We start from the raw sequence: 13,913 nt of genomic DNA, 5'->3' as shown, positions 1-13,913 counted from the left end.
GTGTTGAGAAAATTCAAAGAAATTCAAGAAAACAGAGAAGAAATTCAGAATTCTGTCACTCAAATTTAACAAAGCATCAAAATAATTCAGAAGAATCAAGAAAAAGTACCGAAGAAATGGAAGTAACATAATTAAGAATGCATTATAGCCTTTTAATTGCAGAATTGATCAGGCAGAGGAAAGAATCAGTGGGAATGAAAATAGTCTATCTGAAAATACACAGGTAGAGGAGACAAAAGAAAAAAGAATAAAAAACAATGAAGCACATCTACAGGATCTAGAAAATAGCCTCAAAATATAAATTTCAGTTATTGGCCTAAAAGACGAGGCAGAGAAAGAGATAGTGGTAGAAAATTTATACAATGGGATAATAACAGAGAACATCCCAAACCTAGAAAAAGATATCAATATCCAAATACAAGGAGGTTATAAAACACAAAGCAGATTTAACCCAAAGAAGACTACCTCTAGATATTTAATAATTAAACACCCAAAGGTCAAGAATTGTAAAAGGATCCTACAATCGGCAAGAGAAAAGAAACAACATACAATTGAGCTCCAATACGTCTGGCAGCAGACTTTTCAGTGGAAACCTTATAGGTCAGGAGAGAGTGGCATGACATATTTCAAATGTTGAAGAAAAAAAAATTGCCCCAGAATAGTATATACAGCAAAATTATCATTCAAATATGAAAGAGAAATAAATACTTTCCAAAACAAACAAAAGGTGACAGATTTCATCAACATCAAACCTGTCCCACAGGAAATGTAAAAGGGAGTACTTCGATCAGAAAGAGAGAGAAATTACTGAGCAATAAGAAATCATCTGAAAGTATAAAACTCACTGGCAATACTAAGTGTACAGAAAAACACAAAATATTATAACACTGTAACTGCGGTGTGTAAACTACTCTCATCTTATGTAGAAAGAATAAACAATGAACCAAGGCAGAAGAATCGCTTGAACCCGGGAGGCAGAGGTTGCAGTGAGCCGAGATCGTACCACTGCACTCCAGCCTGGGTGACAGAGTGAGACTCTGTTTCAAATAATAATAATAATAATAACCACAACAAATTTTAAAGACATAAAGCAATAAGATATAAATGAAAACTACAAAAAGTTAAAAAGTATGGGAATGAAGTTAAGATGTAGAGCCTTTATTAGTTTTCTTTTTGCTTGTTTCCTTGTTTTCATTTCAAAGTGTTTTCACTAGCTTAAAATAATGGGTTATAAGATTGTGTTTGCAAGCCTCATCGTAACCTCAAACCAAAAAATATACAACATACACACACACAAAGTTAAAAGCATGAAACTAATTTATATCACCAGAGAAAATCACTTTCACTAAAAGGAAGACAGGAAGAAGACAAAGAAGAGAAGACCACAAAATAACCAGAAAACAACAAAATGGCAAAAGTAAGTCTTCACTGATCAATAACATTGAATGTAACTAGAATAAACACTAAAATCAAAAGACATAGAGTGATGGAATGGATTAAAAAATAAAACCAATCAATCTGTTCCCTACAAGAAACACAATTCACCTATAAAGACACACATATCATAAAAATAAAGAGATGCAAAAAGATATTCCATGCCAATGAAAATCAAAAAAGAGCAGTTGTTGTTATACTTATATCAGAAAAATTAGATTTCAAGATAAAACCTATTTAAAAAGCCAAAAAGGTCACTATATAATGATAAAGACGTCAATTCAGTGAAAGGATATAACAATTTTAAATATATATGCACCCAACCCTGGAGCACCCAGATATATAAAGAAAATATTATTAGAGCTAATGAGAGAGATAGACCCCAATACAATAATAGCTACATTATTCAACACCCCACTTTCAACACTGGACAGATCATCTAGACAAAAAATCAACTAAGAAAAATTGGACTTAATCTACACTATAGACTAAATGGACCTAATAGATATATAAGGAACTTTTGATGCAACAGCTGCAGAATACACATTCTTTTCCTCAGCACAAGGATCATTCTCAAATAGAGAACATGTTAGGTCACAAAACAAGTTTTGAAACATTAAAAAAATGGAAAAAATATGAAGAATCTTCTGTGACCAGAATGAAATAAAACTAGAAATCAATAACAAGAGGAATCTTGGAAACTCTAAAAATATATGGAAAGTAAATGATATGCGCCTGAATTACCAGGGTGTCAATGAAGAAATTATGAAAAAAATTAAAAATTTCTTGAAAACAATGATAGAAACGCAACAGACAAAAAGCTATGGGATACAACAAAAGCAGGACTAAGAGGGAAGTTTATAGCTATAATTGCTTACAACAAAAAAGATAAAAAGCTTTAAATAAACAACCTAATGGTCTATCTTAAAAAATGAGGACAGCAAGAGTGAACCAAACCCAAAACCAGTAGAAGAAAAGAAATATTAAAGATTAGAGAAAAATATATGAAATTTTAAAGAAGTAAACAGTACAAAAGGACAATGACACAGAATTTGCTTTTTTGGAAAGTTAAACAAAATTGATAAATCTTTAGGTAGACTAAGAAAAGAGAGAAGACCCAAATAAATAGAATCAGAGATAAAACAACGAGATATTACAACTGATACCACATTCAAAGGACCACTAATGGCTCCTATAAGTAAGTATATGCCAAAAAATTGGAAAATCTAGAGGAAATAGAAAAATTTCTAGACAGACACAACCTACCAAGACTGAACCAAGAAGAAATTTAAAACCTGAGCAGACCAATAACAAGTAACGAGATCAAAGTCATGATAAAAAGACTCCCAGTAAAGAAAAGTCGGCGGAGCAAGATGGCCGAATAGGAACAGCTCCAGTCTCCAACTCCCAGCGCGAGCGACACAGAAGACCGGTGATTTCTGCATTTTCAACTGAGGTACTGGGTTCATCTCACTGGGGAGTGCCGGACATTCGGTGCTGGTCAGCTGCTGCAGCCCGACCAGCGAGAGCTGAAGCAGGGCGAGGCATCACCTCACCTGGGAAGCGCAAGGGGAAAGGGAATCCCTTTTCCTAGCCATGGGAACTGAGACACACAACACCTGGAAAATTGGGTAACTCCCACCCCAATACTGCGCTTTAAGCAAACAGGCACACCAGGAGATTATATCCCACACCTGGCCGGGAGGGTCCGACGCCCACGGAGCCTCCCTCATTGCTAGCACAGCAGTCTGCAATCTCGCAGCAAGGCAGCAGTGAGGCTGGGGGAGGGGCGCCCACCATTGCTGAGGCTTAAGTAGGTAAACAAAGCCGCTGGGAAGCTCGAACTGGGTGGAGCTCACAGCAGCTCAAGGAAACCTGCCTGTCTCTGTAGACTCCACCTCTGGGGACAGGGCGCAGTAAACAACAACAAAAGCAGCAGAAACGTCTGCAGACGCAAACGACTCTGTCTGACAGATTTGAAGAGAGCAGTGGATCTCCCAACACGGAGGTTGAGATGTGAGAAGGGACAGACTGCCTGCTCAAGTGGGTCCCTGACACCTGAGTAGCCTAACTGGGAGACATCCCCCACTAGGGGCAGTCTGACACCCCACACCTCATAGGGTGGAGTACACCCCTGAGAGGAAGCCTCCAAAGCAAGAATCAGACAGGTACACTCGCTGTTCAGCAATATTCTATCTTCTGCAGCCTCTACTGCTGACACCCAGGCAAACAGGGTCTGGAGTGGACCTCTAGCAATCTCCAACAGACCTGCAGCTGAGGGTCCTGACTGTTAGAAGGAAAACTATCAAACAGGAAGGACACCTACACCAAAATCCCATCAGTACGTCACCATCATCATCAAAGACCAGCAGCAGATAAAACCACAAAGATGGGGAAAAAGCAGGGCAGAAAAGCTGTAAATTCAAAAAATAAGAGTGCATCTCCCCGGCAAAGGAGCGCAGCTCATCGCCAGCAACGGATCAAAGCTTGATGGAGAATGACTTTGACGAGATGAGAGAAGAAGGCTTCAGTCCATCAAACTTCTCAGAGCTAAAGGAGGAATTATATACCCAGCGCAAAGAAACTAAAAATCTTGAAAAAAAAGTGGAAGAATTGATGGCTAGAGTAATTAATGCAGAGAAGGTCATAAACGAAATGAAAGAGATGAAAACCATGACACGAGAAATACGTGACAAATGCACAAGCTTCAGTAACCGACTCGATCAACTGGAAGAAAGAGTATCAGCGATTGAGGATCAAATGAACGAAATGAAGCGAGAAGAGAAACCTAAAGGAAAAAGAAGAAAAAGAAATGAACAAAGCCTGCAAGAAGTATGGGATTATGTAAAAAGACCAAATCTACGTCTGATTGGGGTGCCTGAAAGTGAGGGGGAAAATGGAACCAAGTTGGAAAACACTCTTCAGGATATCATCCAGGAGAACTTCCCCAACCTAGTAGGGCAGGCCAACATTCAAATTCAGGAAATACAGAGAACGCCACAAAGATACTCCTCGAGAAGAGCAACTCCAAGACACATAATTGCCAGATTCACCAAAGGTGAAATGAAGGAAAAAATCTTAAGGGCAGCCAGAGAGAAAGGCCGGGTTACCCACAAAGGGAAGCCCATCAGACTAACAGCAGATCTCTCGGCAGAAACTCTACAAGCCAGAAGAGAGTGGGGGCCAATATTCAACATTCTTAAAGAAAAGAATTTTCAACCCAGAATTTCATATCCAGCCAAATTAAGTTTCATAAGTGAAGGAGAAATAAAATCCTTTACAGATAAACAAATGCTTAGAGATTTTGTCACCACTAGGCCTGCCTTACAAGAGACCCTGAAGGAAGCACTAAACATGGAAAGGAACAACCAGTACCAGCCATTGCAAAAACATGCCAAAATGTAAAGACCATTTAGGGTAGGAAGAAACTGCATCAACTAACGAGCAAAATAACCAGTTAATATCATAATGGCAGGATCAAGTTCACACATAACAATCTTAACCTTAAATGTAAATGGACTAAATGCTCCAATTAAAAGACACAGACTGGCAAACTGGATAAAGAGTCAAGACCCATCAGTCTGCTGTATTCAGGAGACCCACTCACACGTAAAGACATACATAGGCTCAAAATAAAGGGATGGAGGAAGATTTACCAAGCAAATGGAGAACAAAAAAAAGCAGGGGTTTCAATACTAGTCTCTGATAAAACAGACTTTAAACCATCAAAGATCAAAAGAGACAAAGAAGGCCATTACATAATGGTAAAAGGATCAATTCAACAGGAAGAGCTTACTATCCTAAATATATATGCACCCAATACAGGAGCACCCAGATTCATAAAGCAATCCTTAGAGACTTACAAAGAGACTTAGACTCCCATACAATAATAATGGGAGACTTCAACACTCCACTGTCAACATTAGACAGATCAACGAGACAGAAAGTTAACAAGGATATCCAGGAATTGAACTCATCTCTGCAGCAAGCAGACCAAATAGACATCTACAGAACTCTCCACCCCAAATCAACAGAATATACATTCTTCTCAGCACCACATCGCACTTATTCCAAAATTGACCACATAATTGGAAGTAAAGCACTCCTCAGCAAATGTACAAGAACAGAAATTATAACAAACTGTCTCTCAGACCACAGTGCAATCAAACTAGAACTCAGGACTAAGAAACTCAATCAAAACCGCTCAACTACATGGAAACTGAACAACCTGCTCCTGAATGACTACTGGGTACATAACGAAATGAAGGCAGAAATAAAGATGTTCTTTGAAACCAATGAGAACAAAGATACAACATACCAGAATCTCTGGGACACATTTAAAGCAGTATGTAGAGGGAAATTTATAGCACTAAATGCCCACAAGAGAAAGCAGGAAAGATCTAAAATTGACACTCTAACATCACAGTTAAAAGAACTAAAGAAGCAAGAGCAAACACATTCGAAAGCTAGCAGAAGGCAAGAAATAACTAAGATCAGAGCAGAACTGAAGGAGATAGAGACACAAAAAACCCTTCAAAAAATCAATGAATCCAGGAGTTGGTTTTTTGAAAAGATCAACAAAATTGACAGACCGCTAGCAAGACTAATAAAGAAGAAAAGAGAGAAGAATCAAATCAATGCAATTAATAATGATAAAGGGGATATCACCACCGACCCCACAGAAATACAAACTACCATCAGAGAATACTATAAACACCTCTACGCAAATAAACTAGAAAATCTAGAAGAAATGGATAATTTCCTGGACACTTACACTCTTCCAAGACTAAACCAGGAAGAAGTTGAATCCCTGAATAGACTAATAGCAGGCTCTGAAATTGAGGCAATAATTAATAGCCTACCAACCAAAAAAAGTCCAGGACCAGATGGATTCACAGCTGAATTCTACCAGGGGTACAAGGAGGAGCTGGTACCATTTCTTCTGAAACTATTCCAGTCAATAGAAAAAGAGGGAATCCTCCCTAACTCATTTTATGAGGCCAACATCATCCTGATACCAAAGCCTGGCAGAGACACAACAAAAAAAGAGAATTTTAGACCAATATCCCTGATGAACATTGATGCAAAAATCCTCAATAAAATACTGGCAAACCGGATTCAGCAGCCCATCAAAAAGCTTATCCACCATGATCAAGTGGGCTTCATCCCTGGGATGCAAGGCTGGTTCAACATTCGCAAATCAATAAATATAATCCAGCATATACACAGAACCAAAGACAAGAACCACATGATTATCTCAATAGATGCAGAAAAGGCTTTTGACAAAATTCAACAGCCCTTCATGCTAAAACCGCTCATTAAATTTGGTAATGATGGAACGTACCTTAAAATAATAAGAGCTATCTATGACAAACCCACAGCCAATATCATACTGAATGGGCAAAAACTGGAAAAATTCCCTTTGAAAACTGGCACAAGACAGGGATGCCCTCTCTCACCACTCCTATTCAACATAGTGTTGGAAATTCTGGCTAGGGCAATCAGGCAAGAGAAAAAAATCAAGCGTATTCAGTTAGGAAAAGAAGAAGTCAAATTGTCCCTCTTTGCAGATGACATGATTGTATATTTAGAAAACCCCATTGTCTCAGCCCAAAATCTCCTTAAGCTGATAAACAACTTCAGCAAAGTCTCAGGATACAAAATTAATGTGCAAAAATCACAAGCATTCTTATACACCAGTAACAGACAAACAGAGAGCCAAACCATGAATGAACTTCCATTCACAATTGCTTCAAAGAGAATAAAATACCTAGGAATCCAACTTACAAGGGATGTAAAGGACCTCTTCAAGCAGAACTACAAACCACTGCTCAGTGAAATCAAAGAGGACACAAACAAATGGAAGAACATACCATGCTCATGGATAGGAAGAATCAATATCGTGACAATGGCCATACTGCCCAAGGTAATTTATAGATTCAATGCCATCCCCATCAAGCTACCAATGAGTTTCTTCACAGAATTGGAAAAAACTGCTTTAAAGTTCATATGGAACCAAAAAAGAGCCCGCATCTCCAAGACAATCCTAAGTCAAAAGAACAAAGCTGGAGGCATCACGCTACCTGACTTCAAACTATACTACAAGGCTACAGTAACCAAAACAGCATGGTACTGGTACCAAAACAGAGATATAGACCAATGGAACAGAACAGAGTCCTCAGAAATAATACCACACATCTACAGCCATCTGATCTTTGACAAATCTGAGAGAAACAATAAATGGGGAAAGGATTCCCTATTTAATAAATGGTGCTGGGAAAATTGTCTAGCCATAAGTAGAAAGCTGAAACTGGATCCTTTCCTTACTCCTTATATGAAAATTAATTCAAGATGGATTAGAGACTTAAATGTTAGACCTAATACCATAAAAACCCTAGAGGAAAACCTAGGTAGTACCATTCAGGACATAGGCATGGGCAAAGACTTCATGTCTAAAACACCAATAGCAACGGCAGCAAAAGCCAAAATTGACAAATGGGATCTAATTAAACTAAAAAGCTTCTGCACAGCAAAAGAAACTACCATCAGAGTGAACAGGCAACCTACAGAATGAGAGAAAATTTTTGCAATCTACTCATCTGACAAAGGGCTAATATCCAGAACCTACAAAGAACTCAAACAAATTTACAAGAAAAAAACAAACAACCCCATCAAAAAGTGGGCAAAGGATATGAACAGACATTTCTCAAAAGAAGACATTCATACAGCTAACAGACACATGAAAAAATGCTCATCATCACTGGCCATCAGAGAAATGCAAATCAAAACCACAATGAGATACCATCTCACACCAGTTAGAATGGCGATCATTAAAAAGTCAGGAAACAACAGGTGCTGGACAGGATGTGGAGAAATAGGAACACTTTTACACTGTCGGTGGGACTGTAAACTAGTTCAACCATTATGGAAAACAGTATGGCGATTCCTCAAGGATCTAGAACTAGAAGTACCATATGACCCAGCCATCGCATTACTGAGTATATACCCAAAGGATTATAAATCATGCTGCTCTAAAGACACATGCACACATATGTTTATTGCGGCACTATTCACAATAGCAAAGACTTGGAATCAACCCAAATGTCCATCAGTGACAGACTGGATTAAGAAAATGTGGCACATATACACCATGGAATACTATGCAGCCATAAAAAAAGGATGAGTTTGTGTCCTTTGTAGGGACATGGATACAGCTGGAAACCATCATTCTTAGCAAACTATCACAAGAACAGAAAACCAAACACCGCATGTTCTCACTCATAGGTGGGAACTGAACAATGAGATCACTTGGACTCAGGAAGGGGAACGTCACACACCGGGGCCTATCACGGGGAGGGGGAAGCGGGGAGGGATTGCATTGGGAGTTATACCTGATGTAAATGACGAGTTGATGGGTGCTGACGAGTTGATGGGTGCAGCACAGCAACATGGCACATGTATACATATGTAACAAACCTGCACGTTATGCACATGTACCCTAGAATTTAAAGTATAATAATAAAAAAAAAGAAAATAGAAAAAAAAAAGAAAAAAAAAGATGTTGAGAACATACATTGGGGAAAAGACAGTCCCTTCAATAAATGGTGCTGGGGAACTGGATATTCATATGCAGAAGAATGAAACTAGATACGTATCTCTCACCATATACAGAAAAATAAAAAATCAAAATGGATTAAAGTCTTAAATCCAAAGCCCACAACTATGAAACTGCTAGAACAAAACCTTAGGGAAAATCTGCAGGACATTGATGTGGGCAAAAATTTCTTGAGTAATGTCCTACTAGTACAGGCAAGGAAAGCAAAAATGAACAAATGAGATCACATAAAATTAAAAAGCTTCTGCACAGCTAAGAAAACTATTAATAAAGTAAAGAAACATCCCACAGAATGGGAGAAAATATTTTCAAACTACCCACTTGACAAGGGGTTAATAAACAGAATACATGATGAGCTGAATCAACACTATAGAAAAAAGCTAATAATATGACTAAATAATAGGCAAAAGAAATGAATAGACATTTCTCAAAAGAACATACAAATAGCAAATAGACATATGAAAAGGTGCTCAACACCACTGGTCATTGAAGAAAAGCAGATCAAAATTACAATGAGATATCATCCCACTCCAGTTCAAATGGCTTATATCTACCTTTGGTCTTTGATGTTGGTGACCTTCAGATGGGGTTTTGGTTTGGACGTCCTTTTTGTTGACATTGATACTATCCCTTTCTGTTTGTTAGTTTCCCTTCTAACAGTCAGGCCCCTCTGCTGTAGTTCTGCTGGATTTTGCTGGAGGTCCACTCCGTTTACCTGGGTATCACCAGCGGAGGCTGCAAGCAAAGATTGCTGCCTGTTCCTTCCTCTGGAAGTTTCATCCTAGAGGGGCACCCGCCAGATGCCAGCCAGAGCTTTCCTGTATGAGGTGTCTGTTGACCCCTGCTGGGAGGTGTCTCTCAGTCAGGAGGCATGGGGGTCAGGGACCCACTTGAGGAGGCACTCTCCCTTAGCAGAGCTCGAGCTCTGTGCTGGGAGATTTGCTACTCTCTTCAGAGCCAGCAGGCAAGAACGTTTAAGTCTGCTTAACCTGTGCCCACAACAACTGCCCCTTCCCCCAGGTGCTCTGTCCCAGGGAGATGGGAGTTTTATCTATAAGCCCCTGACTGGGGCTGTTGCCTTTCTTTCAGAGATGCTCTGCCCAGAGAGGAGAAATCTAGAGAGGCAGTCTGGCTACAGCAGCTTTGCCAAGCAGCACTGGGCCCTGCCCAGTTCAAACTTCCCAGTGGCTTTGTTTACTCTGTGAGGGGAAAGCTGCCTACTGAAGCCTCAGTAATGGCAAATGCCCCTCCCCCCACCAAGCTTGAGCATCCCAGGTCGATTTCAGACTGCTGTGCTGGCAGCAAGCATTTCAAGTCAGTGGATCTTAGCTTGCTAGGCTCCATGGGAATGGGATCTGCTGAGCTAGACCACTTGACTCTCTTGTTTCAGCCCCCTTTTCAGGGGAGTGAACGGTTCTGTCTCGCTGGCATTCCAGGTGCCACTGGGGTATGAAAAAAAAATTCCTGCAGCTAGCTCGGTGTCTGCCCAGACGGCCACCAATTTTGTGCCTGAAACACAGGGCCCTGGTGGTGTAGGCACCCAAGGGACTCTCCTGTTCTGCAGGTTGTGAAGACCATGGGAAAAGCATAGTATCTGGGCTGGAATGCACCATTCCTCATGGCACAGTCCCTCACGGCTTCCCTTGGCTAGGGAAGGGAGTTCCACAACCCCTTGCACTTCCAGGGTGGGGCAATGCCCCACCCTGCTTTGACTTCCCCTCTGTGGGCTGCACCCACTGTCTAACCAGTCCCAATGAGATAAGCTGGGTACCTCAGTTGGAAATGCAGAAATCACCCACTTTCTGCATTTGATCTCATTGGGAGCTGCAGACCAGAGCTGTTCCTATGTGGCCATCTTGCTAGCCACCTCACCCACAAAACAAATCTTAATAAAATTTTAAAAAATTAAAATCATATCTAGTATCTTCTCAGATCACAGTAGAATAAAACTAGAAATCAATGCCAAAAGACACCCTCAAGACTACAAATAAATGGACATTAAACAATATGCTTGTGAATAATTTGTAGGTTAATAATGAAATCAAATTGAAAGTTAAGAATTTTTTCAAAATGAATAACAGTGACAAGTTATCAAAACTTCAGGAATACAGCAAAAGCACTGCTAGAGGAGTGTTTACAGCGCTAAATGCCTACATCAAAAAGACAGAAAGATAACAAGTCTATTATAGACAACTTACTGTTACACCTCAAGGAACTAGAGAAACAAGAACAAATCAAACCCAAAGTTAGCAAAAGAAAAAAATAACAAATATTAAAGCAGAACTAAATGAAATTGAAAGCAAAAAAATGAATAAAACATAAAGTTGGTTCTCAGAAAAAAACAAAGAAAATGTATAGCCCAGTAACTAGATAAACCCAGAAAAGAAGAGAGAAGATTCAAATAAGTTCAATTTGAAATGAAACTGTAGCTCATTGAGCTTGCCTGCAGCTCTCAGGGTTCCTGTGGCTTTCTTTGTTGTTGCAGCCAGGCCTGCATGCCAGCAACCATGTCGAAGGGACCTGCAGTTGGTATGGCTCCTGGCCCCACATACTCTTGTGTGGGTGTTTTCCAGCAGGGAAAAATAGAGATAATTGCCAATGATCTGGGAAACCGAACCATTCGAAGCTATGTCACCTTTGCGGACACTGAACGATTGATCGGTGATGCCTCAAAGAATCAAGTTGCAATGAACCCCACCAACACGATTTTTGATGCCAAACATCTATTTGGATTCAGATTTGATGATGCTGTTGTCCAATCTGATATGAAGCATTGGCCCTTCATGGTGGTGAATGATGCTGGCAGGCCTAAGGTCCAAGTAGAATACAAGGGAGAGACCAAAAGCTTCTACCCAAGAGGAGGTGTCCTCTATGGTTCTGACAAAGATGAAGGAAATTGCAGAAGCCTACCTTGGGAAGACTATTACTAATGCTGTGGTCACAGTGCCAGCTTAATTTAATGACTCAGCATCAGGCTAACAAAGATGCTGGAACTATTGCTGGTCTCAATGTACTTAGAATTATTAATGAACCAACTACTGATGCTATTGCTTACAGCTTAGACAAAAAGGTTAGAGCAGAAAGAAACATGCTGATTTTTGACCTGGGAGGCGGCACTTTTGATGTGTCAATCCTCAATACTGAGGATGGAATCTTTGAGGCCAAATCTACAGCCAGAGACACCCACTTGGGTGAAGAAGATTTTGACAACCGAATGGTCAACCGTTTTATTGCTGAGTTCAAGCACAAGCACAAGCACAAGAAGGACATCAGTGAGAACAAGAGAGCTGTAAGACGCCTCCGTACTGCTTGTGAACGTGCTAAGAGTACTCTCTCTTCCAGCACCCATGCCAGTATTGAGATAGATTTTCTCTCTGAAGGAATCGACTTCTATACCTCCAGTACCCATGCCTGATTTGAAGAATTGAATGCTGACCTGTTCCATAGAACCCTGGACCTGGCAGAGAAAGCCCTTCGAGATGCCAAACTAGACAAGTCACAGATTCACAATATTGTCCTGGTTGGTATTTCTACTCATATCCCCAAGATTCAGAATCTTCTCCAAGACTTCTCCCATGAAAAATAACTGAATAAGAGCATCAACCCTGATGAAGCTGTTGCTTATGGTGCAGCTGTCCAGGCAGCCATTCTGTCTGGAGACAAGTCTGAAAATGTTCAAGATTTGCTGCTCTTGGATGTCACTCCTCTTTCCCTTGGTATTGAAACTGCTGGTGGAGTCATGACCGACCTCATCAAACATACTACTACCATTCCTACCAAGCAGACACAGACCTTCACTACCTATTCTGACAACCAGCCTGGTGTGCTTATTCAGGTTTATGAAGGTGAGCATACCATGACCAAGGATGACAACCTGCTTGACAAGTTTGAACTCACAGGCATACCTCCTGCACCCTGAGGTGTTCCTCAGATTGAAGTCACTTTTGACACTGATGCCAATGGCATCTTCAATGTCTCTGCTGTGGACAAGAGTACAAGAAAAAAAGAATAAGATTACTATCACTAACGACAAGGGCCATTTGAGCAAGGAAGACATTGAACATATGGTCCAGGAAGCTGAGAAGTACAAAGTTGAAGATAAGAAGCAGAGGGACGAAGTGTCATCCAAGAATTCACTTGACTCCTGTGAATTCAACATGAAAGCAACTCTCAAAGATGAGAAAATTCAAGGCAAGATTAACGATGAAGACAAACAGAAGATTCTGCACGAGTATAATGAAATTATCAACTGGCTCAATAAGAATCAGACTGCTGAGAAGGAAGAATTTGAACATCAGCAGAAACAGCTGGAGAAAGTCTGCAACCCCATCATTACCAAGCTGTACCTGAGGGCAGGAGGCAAGCCAGGAGGAATGCCTGGGGGATTTCCTGGTGGTGGAGCTCCTCCCTCTGGTGGTGCTTCATCAGGGCTCACCATTGAAGAGGTTGATTAAGTCAACACAAGTATAGATGTAGCATTGTTCCACACATTTAAAATATTGAAGGATCTAAATTTGTAGCAAATTCTGTGGCAGTTTTAAAAAGTTCAGCTGCTATAGTAAGTTACTGGGCATTCTCAATACTTGAATATGGAACATATGCACAGGGGAAGGATATAACATTGCACTTTATAAACACTATTGTATGTGGAAAAATGTAAAGTCTTAAATAAAACTATTTAAAATTGGCAAAAAAAGAAATGAAATGGTAAACTTTACAACTGACTCCACAGAAATACAAAGGATCATTCAAGACTATTATGAAAACCTCTATGCACATAAACCAGAAAATCTAGAAGAAATGAATAAACTCCTGGAAACATACAATCCCCCTAGCTTTGATCAAGAAGAAATAGAAATCCTGA

General features: G+C 40.1%; 1 pseudogene across 1 annotated transcript; it reads left to right on the top strand.

Moving 5' to 3' along the window:
- The first annotated feature begins 11,522 nt into the window (after nucleotides 1-11,522).
- LOC126946097 (heat shock cognate 71 kDa protein-like) lies at nucleotides 11,523-13,668 on the top strand (annotated as a pseudogene). The gene has a single exon (XR_007722584.1). The product of XR_007722584.1 is annotated as a heat shock cognate 71 kDa protein-like (transcript).
- The last annotated feature ends 245 nt before the right edge of the window (nucleotides 13,669-13,913 follow it).

The sequence above is a fragment of the Macaca thibetana genome, chromosome X, assembly GCF_024542745.1.
Source record: "Macaca thibetana thibetana isolate TM-01 chromosome X, ASM2454274v1, whole genome shotgun sequence".
Taxonomy (NCBI): domain Eukaryota; kingdom Metazoa; phylum Chordata; class Mammalia; order Primates; family Cercopithecidae; genus Macaca; species Macaca thibetana.
Note: the sequence above shows the minus strand (reverse complement) of the source record. Positions and strands in the feature narration are given on the sequence as shown.